We start from the raw sequence: 18,107 nt of genomic DNA, 5'->3' as shown, positions 1-18,107 counted from the left end.
TCTGCAACAGCTCCTTGAGAATCAGATACAACAAAAACTACTGAGGACATATTTTCCATTGTTAGTGATGCAGTATTAAACGAGATCGCTGCAATGTAAGTTAATGGGATAATTGTCCAGGTTGTATTTACGTTCATAAAAGTGCTTGTTTTGCTGCTAACAGACTCAGATTAATATTCTAAGTGTCTGACAACATTATGGGAAGGATTTCTAAGGAGGTCGACCTTTCTGTTAAAGATTAAGATCCTTTTTAAAACATAAAAGTCCGCGAAATTGCGTTCGCTAAACGCACCAGACTCCATGTAAATAATCAGTGATTTTTAACATCGTAAAATACGGCTTTCTAAAACCTCTCTGAGCACCGCTGGCTCTGGCGGTCTGGAGCCTGCGTATGTTGGGTGTGCGATTATCGGCTACGTTTTTTCTTTCATTCCAATTTCGGGTCTTTCAGTCACAGTGAAAACCGGGGACATTTCCGGGGACAGATCCAGCCGGGGACAGGTAGCCAAAATAAGGGACTGTCCCCGGAAACCGGGGACGTCTGGTCACCCTACTTTATGAACCTTCATTTAGCTAGCTCTTGAGTTGGATATCTCGCCTTGCGTTCAACACATGATGGCATTGTAACTGTCGTGGAGCGGGTACTGTGTATATGCATGTGCGCGTTTAGCCTAGCTACGTGTCAGGGGTGCTGCAGTAGAAATGTACCAGTGCACTACAAGTTAGTGTACTGACGGAAGTATCTGAATTAAGACACAGCATTATAGTGATAGAGCTATGCGAAATGCTATTTGCTCTGTGAAGTTTTGGTGGTGTTTTGAGCTAAGTGCTAACACTAGCAGGACAATGTGGTGGTGTTTTGAGCTAAATGCTAACATTAGCATGACAATGTTGTGGTGGTGGTGTTTTGAGCTAAATGCTAACACTAGCAGGACAATGTGGTGGTGTTTTGAGCTAAATGCTAACAGTAGCAGGACAATGTTGTGGTGGTGTTTTAAGCTAAATGGTCACACTAGCAGGACAATGTGGTGGTGTTTTCAGCTAAATGCTTACATTAGCAGGACAACATGCTCACAAAAACATGCATTTTCAGGAGGTACCATGTAGAAGGCTAGCATTTTCTAATTAGCGCTAAACCCAAAGGACAGCAAAGGCTGAAATATTGCTTAAACGTGTGTGTGTGTGTGTGTGTGTGTGTGTGTGTGTGTGTGTATATATATATATATATATATACATACATACATACATACACACATACACACTACCGGTCAAAAGTTTGGGTTCACTTACAAACTTCCATTTCACTCCATTATAGACAGGATAGCAGCTGATCTGAGTGGGTGGGTGATCTTTATTGCAATATCTACATTGCCCATTATCAGCAACCATTCATCCAATGTTCCAAAGGCACATTCTGTTTACTAATCTGATATCATTTAAAAAAACTAACTAAGAAAACATTGGACCACCCTTATGCAATTTTGTAAGCACATAATGTATTCTAAAAACTGCTGCCCTGGTTAAAAAAACTAACCCTAACCCCCTAACCCTAACCCTGGGATTCTGTCTATAATGGAGTGCAATGGAAATTTCGAAGTGACCCCAAACTTTTGACCGGTAGTGTATGTATATATATATATATATATATAGATAGAGAGAGAGAGAGAGAGATGTGTATGTATGTATGTATAAATAGATGTATGTATATATTGTTTTTTTAATACCCCTGACATTGATCTTAATAATGCTATTTGCAAAGAAGAATAATTAATTCAACAATTATACAAACAGCATATTATGTTTGAAATCTATGACAGCTGCTAAATCACTGGCCTGACTGGACCTCATTTTACCTACTGTAAATGTCACAGTGTGTGTGTTTCTCCGCCACTGGTCTGACATTCCACACCTTCCTAAATGACACAGGTCAGCCCAGAGTCTATATCCGTCCTACGCAGAACTGCAGCCCCACAGCAGCTATTTAAAGCAACCTGGATCTCTGTGTCTACACATTACATAACGTGTGACGGGAGGTACTTCACTTACAACTTGTACCACTCACTGTGCAGTAGGGATTAGGGGTGGGAATCACCAGACACCTCACGATGCGATATCATCACAATACGATATTATATCCATTGTATATATATTGCAATATTCAGTGATATTTTGCAATTTATAACCTTTGTTCCAATTTATAATTTTTCCCAATTTCAAATGATGTCAACAAAAGGAAACTTTGTTTGTTTTTATCTATAAAGATGCATTTCTCTGTTTGTTCATATTACTTCAATTTTATTGCTGCTAAATGGGATTGTCAAGCAGACAAACTCACAAAGACATATATCATCAAGATCTATACTTGGCGCCTGTGTATTGATACAGTATTGCCACTGAAAATATCACGAAACTATGCTGTATTGATTCCCCCCCCCCTCCCCCCACCCTTAGTACAGATGCAGTGGTTAACCGACTTCACTATTAACAGTTGCACTTTAAAACGTCACGGTACCGTAACCGTAAAAGCTCCTCTACATAAGTGTTAACTGACTGCACGTTATGTGTAACAGTGTGTTCAGTTCTTATTTAGGTTACTTATATTTAGACAGAAAGGATCTGATTAAACTAGGTTTTCTGGGGGGGGGGCATGCATAGGGTGACGCAAAAGTGCGTGAAATCTGATGTTGTGTGCACACCAGGCGGCTAGGTTTCATTACAGTGCAATATTTATTTGTTATTAATACTAAACTGCTTTTTGCATAATGTGTATACAATGCTATTTTATATATGTATATAGATGCTCTCAGGACTGTGCACCAGGTCCCCCCTCTCTTTTTTTCTGCACTACCTACACTTTATATTTTGTGTTGACACTGTAAAGGGGTTGCTTCAATCTCATTGCACAGGTACTGCTCTTGTGAGTATACATAAAGGCATTCTATTATATTCTATTCTAAGCACTGCCACACAACACCACCAAGTCCACACTAATGCGTACAACCTTCGTTCTTTTTCTCTCCCTAGTACTACCAAAACATGGCGACGTGAACAACAAAAGCTAAAAAAAAAAATTCCGGACAGATGGGGAGGTGGAGTTATTGCTCCAAACAACCTTAGATTACAAAGGCACAACACGGTGTGGGCCGGGAGTCCTGCCAGTCAAAATATATAGATATGAATGTCTCCAGCAGTATCCTGTACCTGGACACTACCTGGAGAGACGTCCGAGAAAGCCACTGTGAGCAGATTGGAGCAGACTTTTGCGTTTTTACCCTTTTTACAGCTTTTTAGGGCCTGCCCGATATATTGGATAAAATTGGTCTATCACTAACAACGTGTCATACCTGATGAGAGTAGAGTCAAACCAGCTGTGGTCGAGTGCAGATTTGAGTTGAGCATGCTCAGATTGAAATGGCAGAATGTGTCATACTGAAATTTGTGAAATCCATAAAATAATAAACTTTTCTCATTACAAACAATAACAGAAGATGGGAATCATTTCAAATACATTTTAGCAATCTATGATTGTTTGATTGCTAACGTTAGCTCAAAACGCCATTCAGCTGACAGCCTTTGTTGTGTTTGATGCTAACTTGTAGCCAGCAGTGAACCAACTTGGTTAAGTAGGTCCATTTTTACTGTATTGACATTACAGAAGCCTCTCGTTAGCATCTTGTATGCTACTTGTCGCAAAGTGACTCATGCGCAACTCAAATCTGCACTGAACTCACATCGGGGAGTGACACCAGACATCAACTGAAATCAGCATTCACTTCAGGAAATGATACTTTAAAAACTGTGAGTTTCATTCATGTGATCGGAGAAAATAAAAAGCTTAAAATGTCATGAAGGGAATTGGGCAAAAAAAAGCAGCAGCCAGTGCTGATATTTTTCTAAAATCCTCTCACGTCTTCTCGGATGATTTGATTCCACACCTGGCAACTTTTATGACCTTTGCTTCTCAACCGGCAATATGTGGGTAATGTTCTGTCCTTACTTTGTCTGCAGCATCATAAACTCACCCTGTCTGTCCTTTTTCAAGTGATTTGTTTTATTAGGTACTAAAAGTGCTCTAAGCGATGTCACGCGTGTTTAGGCTACAACATTTGTTGTCACATACAGCAAAAATCTCCAGAACACACTGTAAAAAAACATCTCCTCACTGTCTGCTAGTTGCTCGTCCCCAGAACACACTGTAAAAAAACATCTCCTCACTATCTGCTAGCTGCTCGTCCCCAGAACACACTGTAAAAAAACATCTCCTCACTATCTGCTAGCTGCCTGTCCCCAGAACACACTGTAAAAAACAGCTCCTCACTATCTGCTAGCTGCCTGTCCCCAGAACACACTGTAAAAAACATCTCACTATCTGCTAGCTGCCTGTCCCCAGAACACACTGTAAAAACATCTTCTCACTATCTGCTAGCTGCCCGTCCCCAGAACACACTGTAAAAAAACATCTCCTCACTATCTGCTAGCTGCCTGTCCCCAGAACACACTGTAAAAAACATCTCCTCACTATCTGCTAGCTGCCTGTCCCCAGAACACACTGTAAAAATATCTTCTCACTATCTGCTAGCTGCCTGTCCCCAGAACACACTGTAAAAAACATCTCACTATCTGCTAGCTGCCTGTCCCCAGAACACACTGTAAAAAACATCTCACTATCTGCTAGCTGCCTGTCCCCAGAACACACTGTAAAAAACATCTCACTATCTGCTAGCTGTTTTGGTTAAAATCAACAAATAATCGTGATAATTAATCGTGATCACAATATTTATCAAAATAATCGTGACTATTGATTTTGGCCATAATCTTTCAGCCCTATTCTGCAACACATTGCAATTTATTAACCTTTGTCCAACTTTAAATCATGTCCCCGGAGGAAAACTTTGTCAACATCTGTTTTACGTAGAAAAAAACATTTCTCTGTTTATTCATCTACCTTTTTTATTTTCCATCTAGTGGGTTGAAAAAGCAATTCATTTGTATTATTCTAGTACCAAAACATTGCAATTTATATAATAAAAGATAAAAGACACTTGGCGTCCGTGTATCGATACAGCATTACCACGTAAAAAATATGCGATAGTATGTTGTATCGACCCCCCCCCCCCATCCATAGTGTGTGCTAAAGTGGAGCAGAATATACATGGATTATTTGTTCTCAGCAGTTAATAAGAAAGCTAGCGGCAAACGCCAAAACTGATTTAAGATGAGATGATTTTAAAAATGAGAAAGGAGTGGTTAGTCTTCTGCTTATGATCCAAGACTGTGACAATAACCGTGAAAAAGACATTTCCAATGGCCAAATTCCAAAAACCAGTTGTGTCGCTTTAAGTAACCCTCAGAAACTCACTCTGAAGCAGCTCGCAGCAGTTACCCCACCTGCTCCTTTTTTGTTCTGTAAACACGTTGCTGTAAATGAACGATAAAAAAATATGTATTGACCTCACACATCGCCCAGCCCTATTTGAAGGAATATTCAACTTTATGCAAATGCATGCTCGTTTAGTTTGATATGACTGTCGCAATTGGATCTCGATATTCAAGTGTCTATTCTTTCTCTCACTTCAGTAGGGTCCGGTACCGAAACCCGGTTCCTACGCAACTGGTAGGAATCGGACCGGATTTTACAAAATTTGGTTCCTCATTTTGCTTCCACTAAATGTGTCGAATGAAATATTTGCCCTCTCACTTTCTCTGTAGTCTACCGTTAGCTAGCTACCCTAAATGTAGGCTACTTTTGAAATGCCACGTTCTCCCTCTGGGCTCTGGTTACCATACCAACTCAACATTTATGTTTTTGTGCTTCATTTATGCTTAGCCTTCTGGCTCAGCTCTCTTTTCGTCACAACGGTGCGATAAACAGAATGCAATACCGCACCGGCTGCTCCGATTCTCCGACCAATCTCACACTCCATGGTCCCCTCACTCGCGAACAAGACCCCAAGGTACTTAAACTCCTTCACTTGGGGTAAGGACTCACTCCCTACCTGGAGAAAGCACTCCACCGGTTTCCTGCTGAGAACCATGGCCTCAGATTTAGAGGTACTGATCCTCATCCCAGCCGCTTCACACTCTGCTGCGAACCGATCCAGTGAGTGCTGAAGGTCACAGACCGATGATGCCATCAGGACCACATCATCTGCAAAAAGCAGCGATGAGATCCCGAGCCCACCGAACTGCAACCCCTCCCCGCCCCGACTACTTCTTTATAGTGTAACTGTTATTTATTGTTAAATGATTATAATTGTGTGTTAGGTCACTTATTAAATATTTAAGCACTTTAAAATGTTAATTTGTTGTTAAAAGAGCCTCTCTTTCATGTCATTTTTCAGTTATTCAAGAATGGGTTTAGGAATCAGAGTCATTTTAAAAGTACCAGTTTGGCATCGGAATCGTAAAAATCCTAACGATACCCAACCCTACACTTGAGTGACGTTTGCGACAGCCCTTGAAATAACAAGGGGACATAAAAGTAAAGGAAATCAAGACCTTAGTTACTCATTATTTGATGGGTTTTATTTATCAGGTTTGGCTCTCAGGTGATTGCATGTGTTGTTGCTTCTAACGTCTGCCAAATAACTTGAAAGGTCTGAGTGATTATCAGAGAAATCCAAGCACCAAATCAACCTAAAGCCTTCTGGTACTACGCAGGATTTTTTCCACGTAGACCAAAAAGTACTAAAATGAAACCGTAACTTTGAGCCGTGCAGAAAGCCCACAGTACGTTAGCCGCGACACATCTCGTGGATGTCCCCTTGTCTGCACTGGGGAATACAGGCTAGTATCAAACCTCGCCGTGGGCTAAAACCTTTGTTCTCTGATATCAAACCCATACAATAGGGCTGTACGGGCTCCAAATCTGAGAGAAACATTGATATTCAGCCAGAATAGCAGCGGTGGTCTTTGAAATAATGTTCCCCATGCAGGACCATCCCTTTTCATTCCAAATGCACTATATTACTGTAGGACACGCGATATCAGAGAAGAAAACGGTGGGGAATTCAATCGATGTGCACTTTGAAATTTAATCCTGTAACATTTCTACTTTGCCTCTGTTCATCAGGCAAGATGGTGATCTGGCATGTGTGTGTGTGTGTGTGTGCGCACATGTGTGGCGTAAGTGTGGATTGTGTATGTAGAGCATGCTGTGTGTTGCAGTAAATCGTAGCAGATTCCTCCCATGGGGGACGGGAGGATGTACCGGGGGGAGAATGAAGAAGAGCGGAGAAGCTGACAGAAACATTATTCAAATGATGCTCCTCTGCTTTTTTTTTTGTTGCTTTTTTTTCCCCCCCGGCCCCGGTTGCACACTAAAAGCTGACATTTAGTCGCAGCGAGAGAGCGAGAGCTGAGACAATTCATGAGGATTTTGCACGTTTCCTCGTCTTTGGCTCTTTTAGTACCGGAAGGTCCCTGAGTCCATGCACCTTGGCCCTCCTCTGCTCAGCGGCCCCGGTGTGTATGAATCAAATATTTGATTTGGAAGGACTCCCGTTCTTGCTATTGCCATCTGAACAATAGAAAGGTCAGGGTGGATCTGGCTTATCAGTGCCTCTACTAGGCCTGTCCACTGCCTGCTTGACCTGGGCGTTGCTGGTGGTAGCATGGGAGAGGGGTGACTGGGGAAGGGATGAATGGAGAAGAGGAGCGAGAGTAAGATATAAGGGGGAAGGGAGGAGAGGACGGGGGGAGGTGGATGAAAGTGTGTGCGTGAGGGGGACATATTGTGTTTTGATGGGTTGGCTTTCGTTTTTATTGCCGTTTTTCTTTGCTGTGGAGGAGCAGTATTAAAGTCTTCAATCTTTAGCTGATATAACAGGACTCACGGCAGACTGTGATGAACAGCACTGTGTCTTCCTGGGCCCTTTCTCTCTGAACATCTGTTGGAACATCACATAGTGACAAAAGCAATGTAATTATAATGTACCACCTAAACCTACATAGCACGCAGCACCTCGTGGGCTTTTTTGAAAGTGGGTGTCACTTTGGCAGGCAGGCAGGCAGGCAGGCAGGCAGGCAGGCAGGCGGAGGGAGTGTGTGTGGGTGGGTGGGTGGCTGGGTAGCAGTGTGTCTGTGTTTTTGAGGAGCTTACAAAATCCCAAGTGACTGCAGTTGAGGTTTTTACATGTTGCACCATAGAATTCCAGCACTGTCCTCCACATTCAAGTGGGCTGAATCAGGGTTTTTCACACATGCAGGGTTATGTTACACAATGGAGCGTTCTGGTATTTCAACACCTGTGCTCCATGTTGGTTTAGCATTCCATAGCATCAGGTTTTCAGACATACAACTACAGACCCCAACAGTAATAAGCTGTTTCTTGATCCCTGTGTACAGTGACACAAAGCATAATCACCACTTTGAGAAAATGAGGCTGACAACATCCATAATGGACCTAATTTAAACCTTCAGGCAGGTGAAATTAATCTTCATCTCCATTCACCCGTACGGTCAGCCCAAAGCTATGCAGAAAAGAATCACACTTTGTACATTTGTTGTAAGTCATTTAACCCTTGTTGTCTTCCCATCAAAATTCAAAATCAACACTTTTGACGTTTTTTTTTTTTATCAATGTTTTTAACTTTTTCTCATGTTTTTGTCCCTTTTTTCCAACACTTTTTTCAATGTTTGTCAATTCTTTTCACGTGTAACACTACGTAACACTATTAACTTTAGTTTAACAGTTATTTTTGGAAGTTATGGTAAAAACCCCTTATTTATAGGAAATTATACCTAATGATTGAGTTAGAAAAGCAGAAATTAGGAATTATTTAGACTAAAATTAAAGGAATGGATGTTGATGGATAATCAGACTGGAATATGTCAACTTTTAATCAATACTATTTCAAAACAACTTTTTTTAAATGCTGTAAAATTGAATAAGACCCCCCAAAATTAATGAAAGTAGAGATTTGTACTTGGCAAAGAGCGTTGTGTGGAATCAATCATGTTATTTTGGGTCATTTAAAAAGAACATTGACATAGGAAAACGGGTCAGTTTGACCCGAGGACGACATGAGGGTTAAAATGGAAGAAAGTAAAGATGGGTTTCCTCTCGTTTCTTCATCCTTCAGTGAAAGGTGCTCACAGCTAACACAGGTTGAAAGCCTCCTTCCACTTGGATGTTTGAGCTTCACTGTGCAGAATGATGTATGTCCCAGCTGACACTGGAAGGCTGTTTGCACACACACCTGCTGAAAGAGGAATCTGACTCTGTGTGTGTGAACCTTACAGTAAATCTGGGTTCACCACATCTTGATGTACGAGCAGGATTTTGCAACTAGCGTGGAAGCCACTAGACCACGAGGTCCGGCATGAAGCTTAGGGTGATGATAACGGAGAAAAACACTGTGAATGGACAGTGGGGACCTCATGTTCAGTACTTTAACATTTAAACAATATTTGCATTTTCATAGATTAAAAATAAAAAAAATATTCATGTTATATTGTGTATGCTGCGTTTTATTGAGCTTTACAATATACCATGGTCAATGGTGTAATATTAGTACATTTACTCAAGTACTGTACTTAAGTATACAAATTTGAGGTACTTGTACTTCTTTTCTTTTCATGCCACTTTCTACTCCACTACATTTCAGAGAGAATTATTGTACTTTTTACTCCAGTACATTCATCTGACAACTGTAGTTACCAGAGCCCGACTGATGAAGGATTTTTAAGGCCCATACGATACAAATATTTGGTTATTTGAAAATCCGATATTACGATGTATCGGCCGATATACTGTGCATTTGAAAACTGATATATCGGTCGGGCTCTAGTAGTTACTATTGACTTTAGAAATTAAGATTTTTGCACACTAACTTACTTTTACTTAAGTCTTATTTTCCATGCAGGACTTTTAATTGTAACAGAGTATTTTTTACCGTGTGGTAATAGTACTTCGACTTAAGTAAGGGACTAGAATACGTGTTCCACCGCTGACCATGGTACTTGGACTGTGCGGGTGATGTCTGCATTCTTCTTTCTGTTTAAATGTCACTCAGATCAGCCCCCTGAAAATGTGGCCCCCAGAACAGTATAGCTGCATAGTAAACTTTGTACCGTCACATGTACCTGGGCTTGTATATGCAGTGTAAAGAGCCAGAGGCATGAAGGGGAAGGGGGGGTGAAAAAGATTTACATTTAGGCCACCAAAAATGTACTTTGGCAACCTGATTAAGGAGCAGGGTGGCCATGTGGCAAGTGCTTGAAAATATTAGCGTCTATCCCTGTTATTGTATGCTATTTAAGCGATAAAATTGCCACATTGTCTAAAAATGAAACCTTGTATTTACTAATGCGATTTACTATGAAGCAGAAGTATTTCTTACTGTACGTACACACTGCCGCCGACTTGAGCTTCTCAAGTTATAGGAAGTCATTCATTTTCGATAGAAGCTTCTCTCAGCTACTTACTTACTGCCCGTCACCCCTACCAGGGTATGGGCCGCCAACAACAACAGCTCTGCAGAGTCCTCTGTCCTGGGCCATTTTCTCTAACTGGTTCCAGGTGTAGCCCATCTTGGTGGTGTCAGCCTCAAGGTCGCGTCACCAGGTGTTTCTTGGCCGACCTCTCTCCCGCTTGCCTTGTGGGTTCCACCGCAACGCCTGCCTAGTGATGCTGGTTGGAGGTTTTCGTAGGGTATGCCCTATCCAGCCCCATCTCCTCTTCCTGATTTCTTCTTCGGCAGGGAGTTGGCCCGTCCTTTCCCGGAGGTTGGTATTACTGATGGTGTCAGGCCATCGGATCTGGAGAATTCTTCTGAGGCAGGTGTTGATGAAGGTCTGGACTTTTCTGATGGTAGTCTTATTTATCCTCCAGGTCTCTGCCCCATACAGTAAGACTGACTTTACGTTGGAGTTGAATATTCGGATCTTGGTGGTCACTGACAGCTCTTTGGAGGTCCAAATGTTCTTGAGCTGGGCTGGGCTCTCAGCTACAAGGAGCGGAAAATCTGTCGGGGTCACGTTTTGGGCGTTTTGAGCATCAATCAGAAAGTAATAAAAAAAGTAAAAGGTAATGAGCTATGTTGCGGTGCAGCGGCTAACAACTGCAACCAATCAGAGTATAGGTGTCCTTTGCGCTGGCTCATTCCGGAGAAACATACGATGTGAACTTTTGTCCCTGCCAAAAAATAATTCTGAGAAAATGGAGGAAAAGCTCATAATTGCCAATGCTGGGTTACCTATCATTTATGATATAACGTTGTTTGCATGTAGGGCCCAGTTCACTTAACCTGCCGGTCACATGGTCTCTAATGGTCCCTCACGGTGAAGTCCTGCACGCCGCTACGGCTCAGCGGCTAACGAGTGAGCTAACTGCTAACAGACCCCGCTGCGACCAATTAACAACACAAATCCATTCATTATATACAGTATCAAATTTAAAAAAGGTTTCTAGTGTCAGTGTATTGGCCGTGACGTGGCTGCGTGAGCTTCTCCCGGTCTAACAGAGAACGCCACGTTAGAGAGGCCAGGGCGTCGAAAAGCTTCTTTTTGACAAGCGTCCTTCACAGGGAGGCCAGGGCTTCTTTGCAGCTCGAGCCAGTGGGGCTGTGTACGTACAGTTATCCGATTACTCCATTAAATACTACAATAATCCGTAGCTGCAGCCCTACTTTTACCGGAAATTTGAACCAAAACCATGGTCTTTTCCCAAACCTAACCAAGTAGTTTGGTTTCACAATGTAAACCACGTGGTCGGGTATGAGGCCGTGTTGGCGTTAAAGATATGAGTGTAACAGTAAGTTCAACAGTAGAGTCGAGATTCTGATTCTGTTTTTTTTTCCATGGAACTCCAGCCTGCTTCCTACCCACCGCCCCCGAGTGACTGGAGAACTCTACTCCATGAAGAAATCAGGGTTACATGATCATGCTGGGTTAAAATCATCATCTGGTGCTGCCACCCTGTAAAGATTCCTCTCAGAGCTTTAATGACATAGGACATGTGTTCTACAGGTCGCTGCTATGAGAAGGTCTGGGAAAGAGGGGAAAATAATTACTTTTTCAATCTTGTTGCCGACAACCACTCCTCTTCCTGCTCAACAGTCCCAAATGAAGCAACACTCACCGCACACCTACGTACGTTACCGCACTGCCTGTCTCACACTGATGACACTGTACATCGCAGCACTTGGTGTCCAGTTGTATTTCGCATTACGCGTCCCACACTACAGACACCTGGGACAAACCACAATAGCTCCATAGGCTAATGTTACACAACCCAGTGCCCTAATAGCCTGAGTCAGCCCATAATGGTGCAATAGCACGCATCACTTCAGGAAGAGGGTGTGGGCCCAGCTTTACAGTTTCAGTCCAGGTAGACGATAAGTCAAGAGTCCCCTGCCAGGCCACAAATCCTGGGTTCAGAGTTCAACACATGAATGCACAATGTAATCTGTAGACAAACAGCCCAGCCCTCTGTACAGTCATCAAGGTAAATATTGTAGAGCGTCTGATGGCCAGCGTACGTTTCAACAATGCCGATGACCTGCCAGTCGAGGATATTACACCAACAGTTATTGCTGCATAACATGTCTGGGCCTTTTGTTTGCGAAGGGAACACCTATAATTAATTCAGCCACACATTCGGCTACTTGGAAACACCATGTGGAGGAGGATTACAGTCAAGGTTGTCAGCCTGGTGGCTGGAGGCCAGGAGTGGGAGACAGATAGAGAAAAGGGGGGGGGGGGGGGGGGGGGGGGGCGCAGCACAGACGAAAAGAGAGACGTACAAGACCCCTGTGGTGAATGAGACTGCCTACTTATCAGCCGTGAGCGTGATGTGCAAACAGAGGCCTTTCAGGGCTGCCAGGCACACAATAGCTTTGTTTGCTATGCAATAGAAACCAGTTGTTCGCTGCTGAGTCAATATTTACTGCCTAATGGAATGTGTGCTCTGCTACTACCCCTGCTCAACAACACCAGATTGGAAGAGGGACTTATTACCTCCCCTCTCTTTTCTTTCAAACCCCCCATCATCCTGTGTCCCTCTTCGTCCTTCCCTCCCTTCCTTTTATCTTACCCTTCCTATCCTCTCATCCTTTACTTCCTTTACTCCCCCCCTGCGCTATCAGAGTTTTCTTCCTCCCTATTCCCCCCGTCAACCTCCCCTCCCCTATTCTGTCAATCCCATATCATATCTCTTGCATCTGCAGAAAAACAGTAATGGAAACTCCATATTAGGCCTAGGACTGATTGAACAAACTCTGCTATAAAAACAACAAAAAGAGCCTGAGTAAGTTGGACAAATGGAATCCAGAGTATTCTTAGTAGTAGTAAAAAAAAAAAAAAAAAGTGGAGTAGTTGAAAAATTAGTGGGAGTGGACAATCTTCTGTTTATGGAGGCCGATATCCTACCAAGGCCGTGGCTCTGACAGAGGGAGGGAGAGATAGCTCAGCGATGAGATCACTGTGCTGACAGAATGATCCCTTTGTGCTCGAGCCCAATGGCAGGCAGTAAATGCATCACACGTGGTATTTACGCCGTGGCTGCTGATAAACTGCAGCTAATCACAATTTTCCTAAAGGTTTGTGCAGGCGGCCGTGTGTCTCCCCCTGTTGACACTATTTCTGCTCCCGCTGTGTATTGATTCTGCACCTGAATCTCGCCCTGGCACACACACACAAACGTTGCACACACCTTTGCCCAGGTGTGAAGGAGTAACTAGAGGCATGACACACTTGTCCGAGTCCTCTAAAGTTTTTTTTTTCACACCAGCCACGACGACAATCCATTCCTTTCAGTCATGCTTCAGTATCGTTTCCTTACAGCCCAGAGGATTACTGAGGAGAGGACAGTTGTGGGAGTGATGGTGCCGGTGTGTGTGTGTGGGGGGGGTTTCCATAGTGACACCAAGGCAATGAAAAGATTGGACCAGTGGAGTGTGCAGTGGGTGCCAGTGAGTGTATTTGTGTGTGTATGTGCGCATGGAGTCGGAGTCCAGCTCTATAGCTCTAGGTTGAGACACAGTGGAACCATTCATGATCTACTATCTGCCCCCCCCCCCCAAGGCCTTCACTCCTAAATCAGAGCCAGCTTGCAAAGCTCGGCTCCCTGCAGGGTTTTTCTTTTGCACCCAAATCACTAATGGGTATAAAAAGACATAGTTTTATATTATCTCCCTCCCCACCCCCCCATTATAGTCTTTTAATTTTGTGTCCAACAACTTCCCCCAAAGTGACGATGAAAAAGCCCGAACGGATGGCTTTGAGCTGTTTGTTAATGGTTCCATGCTGGCCGAGGGATAAACAATTAGGATGAGACACATCCAGTGTCTAATTATCGGAGCGCAGATTCAATGTTTTCACGAGTTGGGGGCTCCTAACAAGCCAAATCCTCTCCATATACGGGCATTACATCCGTCCACGTTCCCAAAACAAAATCCAAAACCGCTGCAGTTATCGACTCGCGTCACTATTATTTAACCAGGGCAGTTAGTGCCTCATCTAATCGCCTTTCACAGCTATATCCCAGTGAACCTGCCCCCACACCGAGTCCATTGACGGGGCACTGATTGTGGTTCGGTGTGGTCAAAGTGCTTTTAACGGTAATTTGTCAATGAAATGATTTAAACGCGTGTGCAGTATGTGCAAAGATTCCCTCCATCTGCCCTGAGCATACATTACAAGAGGAATCATTGTCAAAGGGGGCCTTGATTGTGCGGAGCCTGTGTTAATGAAATCTGGTCTTTCACAGAGTTGACACTTAATGAAGACTATAATGTGGGCGCCGGCGTCTGAAAGAACCGCCTCAAATTAGAGCTGGAATTCTAAATCTGGTGTTATACCTTGAAGAGCAATTTAAAGATAAGACAATTTCTCATTTGGCATATGAAATAATTAATTCTTCCTTTGGTCGAAATATCTTAACAAGGCTACTTGGCATGCATATGAAATTTCAAATTGTAAAAATCAAATTAGCATTATTAATTTATAGCGTTTTAGATTGCATCTATTCTCTTTTCAAAAGGTCCCACAGAGTTGAATTGATAATTAAGTAATGAAATGAAAATGTATGATCTAATCATTGGCGGACCGTATTGGCGCAGCAGTTGTTCCGAGGTTTCAGACAGCAACGAGGAGGGGGACTCGACCCCCCCCCTAAAAATGACATAAGCCCTGAAGAATTAAGTTACAGTGGCCATTTATTGGCGTGGAGTCCCATTGTAATGAGCTCAAAGCAGGTCAAACGAATCTGGTTTGGGCCTCAGTTTGCATTCTAGTGAAACGCATGAATACACCTGAAACTTGCTTAAAGGCACAGTGGTGTGTTGAGTTAAATGCACCTGCATGCTCACTATCACAATGCTAACATGCTAAAGCTAAGCAGGTGTAATGCCCACCATGTTCACCCTCTAAGTGTAGTGTGTTAGCATTAGGGTTTTTCATACCTAAAATTTTCACCCATACTTCACATGTGAAAATAATTCCAAACCTATTCATCCTATTAACTTCGAACATTGCTATTTATTTACAACATTTTAACAATTTGACCTGATACTGCGAGCCCCAGTGTCATCACAAGTGAATGATTTGAATAGCAAAGGTTATTTATTAGCATCTGTTTCATTGTTAAACAAAGACAGGTTGCTCCCCCGCAGGTAGTTTCTGTCCTGATGCTTTTGTCGATACATTTTAATATTTGGCCTGATGCAAGCAGGCACAGTGACTGTAAAAAACAAAAAGAAAAAAAAAAAAAATGGCAGCGCTTCAGCTTCACTGCCTCATAGCAGGTTAAATGGAGCGGAGGGCAATCCCTCTCCTCTGTGCTGCAGGTTGTTCTTCCCCCTCTAAACCCATCGCTTCATGGTGTTCCGGCTTAAAGCTTTACCCTGTGGGGTCCCAACAGGCTGGAATAAAACACAAGTGGATGCGGCAGGTTGCCATGGAAACTTAATAAGCCAGCAGTTGTAGTGAGAGAAGGAGTCAACTACAGTACCCAGTGAAGCGTGCGCCTAAAGGCAATAAATTGAATGCTTTGGAGGGGAAGAAGACAGAGAAAAAAAAGGGGCAAGGTGGACCGTGTGTTATTGTGAAATAACCTTTTAAGTTGAAATTAAATATGTTGTCAGCGGTGTGAGGCTCTGGGCTGCCCTCCCCCCCCCCCCCCCCCCCCCCCTTAGACGTGCCTGCCAGGGCTGGGGGTTAAACGGCTGTCTGCATTGTCACGAGGATGCTCTCGGGGTGACCGGGCCGCCTTCTGCTGCGTGTCACAACCGGTGACCGCGGGACGCCTGGCTTTTTTGCTTTTTTACATTTTCTTCAACCTCACCTACAGCTGTCATTGCTTTGACTGTCAGGCCATTACGCGCACTCGTCTCCAGGGCGCAATTGATGTGCCGTTGGCTGTCACAGCTCAAAAGCCTCCAACACACCACCTGATTGCCAAGCATCCTTAATGCCGCGTAAATCTTTCATTAACCGCCAATCTATCATTAATTATCGGCTCCTGGCATTTATGGATAGGTGGGGAGATTGATAGCGGGCAATAAGGGATGGCTTTAGAGGTAGTGTTGACTGTTTAGGGAGCCCTTCTATAATGACTCACCACAAGGCGGAGCCTTCTCAACTTTCATTTACTGGGGGGGGGGGGGCCCTGCTCGCCACTCGCCACTCGCCAGAGGTGTTGTTCATCTGTCTAGCTAACCCGATAACATTAGTCCTCACAGCGGCTGGAAAACAGCTTTATCTTCATTCTGCGTGTCTCTCAGGGTCCATCTCCATATGTTTTTGGACAGCTCGATGATCATCTCTCTAACTCCACGGGGTCCTCGTTTCCCGCCCCCCCCCCCAACCTCTTAAAAGAAACAAATTAATTCCCCTCTGAGACTTAAGCCCTGCACCAACCAATGTGTGCCTGCCTGTGAATGTGTGTGTGTGTGTTCCACTTAAAGGTGAGGTATCTGCTTTTGAACCCTGGGCAGTTGACAGCTCTGTTGGCCGGAAAGCCTTCTGTTATCTGGCTGTGCATAGGATTAGCTGTCAGCTACCTGCTGCAGTAAAGAAACAAATAGAATGAGTCCCATTATAAGGGCAGTGTCCCGCTGCATAAAACCAGGCCTTGTGCGACTCTATGAATCACCAGGAAAGCTTGGCCTAAATGTGCCAGCAAAAGCACTGTAACATCTTCCTTCTCGCTTTTTACACCCTAATTCTCCCAGGACCACCCCCTCCCACCCCTTCTCCGCCGACCTAACACTATTTACAGCTTCTCAGATGCTTAAGCCACCAAAATATAGCGTTGTTTTATCTTTAGACAAGTCGATAAGGCAGCATATTGGTTTTCTGCTAAAAGCTACGGATTGTGCTGCATGTATTGACTCATCAGTTGGGCAGTTCAGACTACAGAGAGAGAGAGAGAGAGAGAGAGAGAGAGAGAGAGAGAGAGAGAGACACACACACACACACACACAGAGTCCTTGGTTTGCTCACAGTGTTTAATTTGTTGACATTCACCTGGTGTAGAGAAAGATATTAAAACTAAGAACAGGGATCACATCTTGGATAACACAATGTAACAGGAGTGGAGGGGGGGCGACTGAAACATGGAAAGAGAGAGAGAGGGGAATAGACATGGAATGAACACTCCTCCAGAGTGCTTTATCCTGCATTGTCACTTGTTATTCCGGCAGTCCACTTGATATTTAGTGACAAAAACTACATCAGGGCTGCCTCCCTATCGCTGCCCCCCCCAGCCCTGCAATGCACAAGTAGTAGGGGTGGGAATCACCAGAGGCCCCAAGATATAATACTATCACCATACTTATGTCACAATACAATATAATTGTGATTTTAAACCTAATGCGCTATTTTGCGATGTAATGCAATTAATTACCTTTTTTCCCCAATCTATTACTTCCAGATTATAACCCCTAATGGGATGCAATCAAGGTATGATTTATCTAGAAAGATACATTTCTCTGTTTGTTCATCTCACTTCAATTTTTTTGTTTTTAGATCAAGATCAATACTTGGCAAAGGGGGTATGGCGATATGGAGGAAATCAAATATCACAATATTTTTGACCAAATACCTTAATATCGATACCACAACAATACTATAGAGTTGACTATTGGTGCTTTAACAAAATATGT

The 18,107-nt window shown here is 43.3% G+C and overlaps 2 long non-coding RNA genes across 2 annotated transcripts; one reads left to right on the top strand and one right to left on the bottom strand.

Annotated features, from left to right (window-relative positions):
* Positions 1 to 6,317: 6,317 nt before the first annotated feature.
* Positions 6,318 to 17,767, top strand: LOC116672024 (uncharacterized). The gene is made up of 3 exons (XR_004327444.1): positions 6,318 to 6,438; positions 12,739 to 12,742; positions 17,757 to 17,767. It is a non-coding gene; the product is annotated as an uncharacterized LOC116672024 (long non-coding RNA).
* LOC116672025 (uncharacterized) lies at positions 6,345 to 13,401 on the bottom strand. Its single transcript, XR_004327445.1, has 3 exons — positions 13,390 to 13,401; positions 11,435 to 11,438; positions 6,345 to 6,433 (listed from the first exon to the last, which is right to left on the bottom strand). It is a non-coding gene; the product is annotated as an uncharacterized LOC116672025 (long non-coding RNA).
* Positions 17,768 to 18,107: the final 340 nt, after the last annotated feature.

Source organism: Etheostoma spectabile, chromosome 22 (genome assembly GCF_008692095.1).
Source record: "Etheostoma spectabile isolate EspeVRDwgs_2016 chromosome 22, UIUC_Espe_1.0, whole genome shotgun sequence".
NCBI classification, from domain to species: Eukaryota; Metazoa; Chordata; class Actinopteri; order Perciformes; family Percidae; genus Etheostoma; species Etheostoma spectabile.
This window is presented reverse-complemented; position numbering and strand designations above follow the sequence as displayed.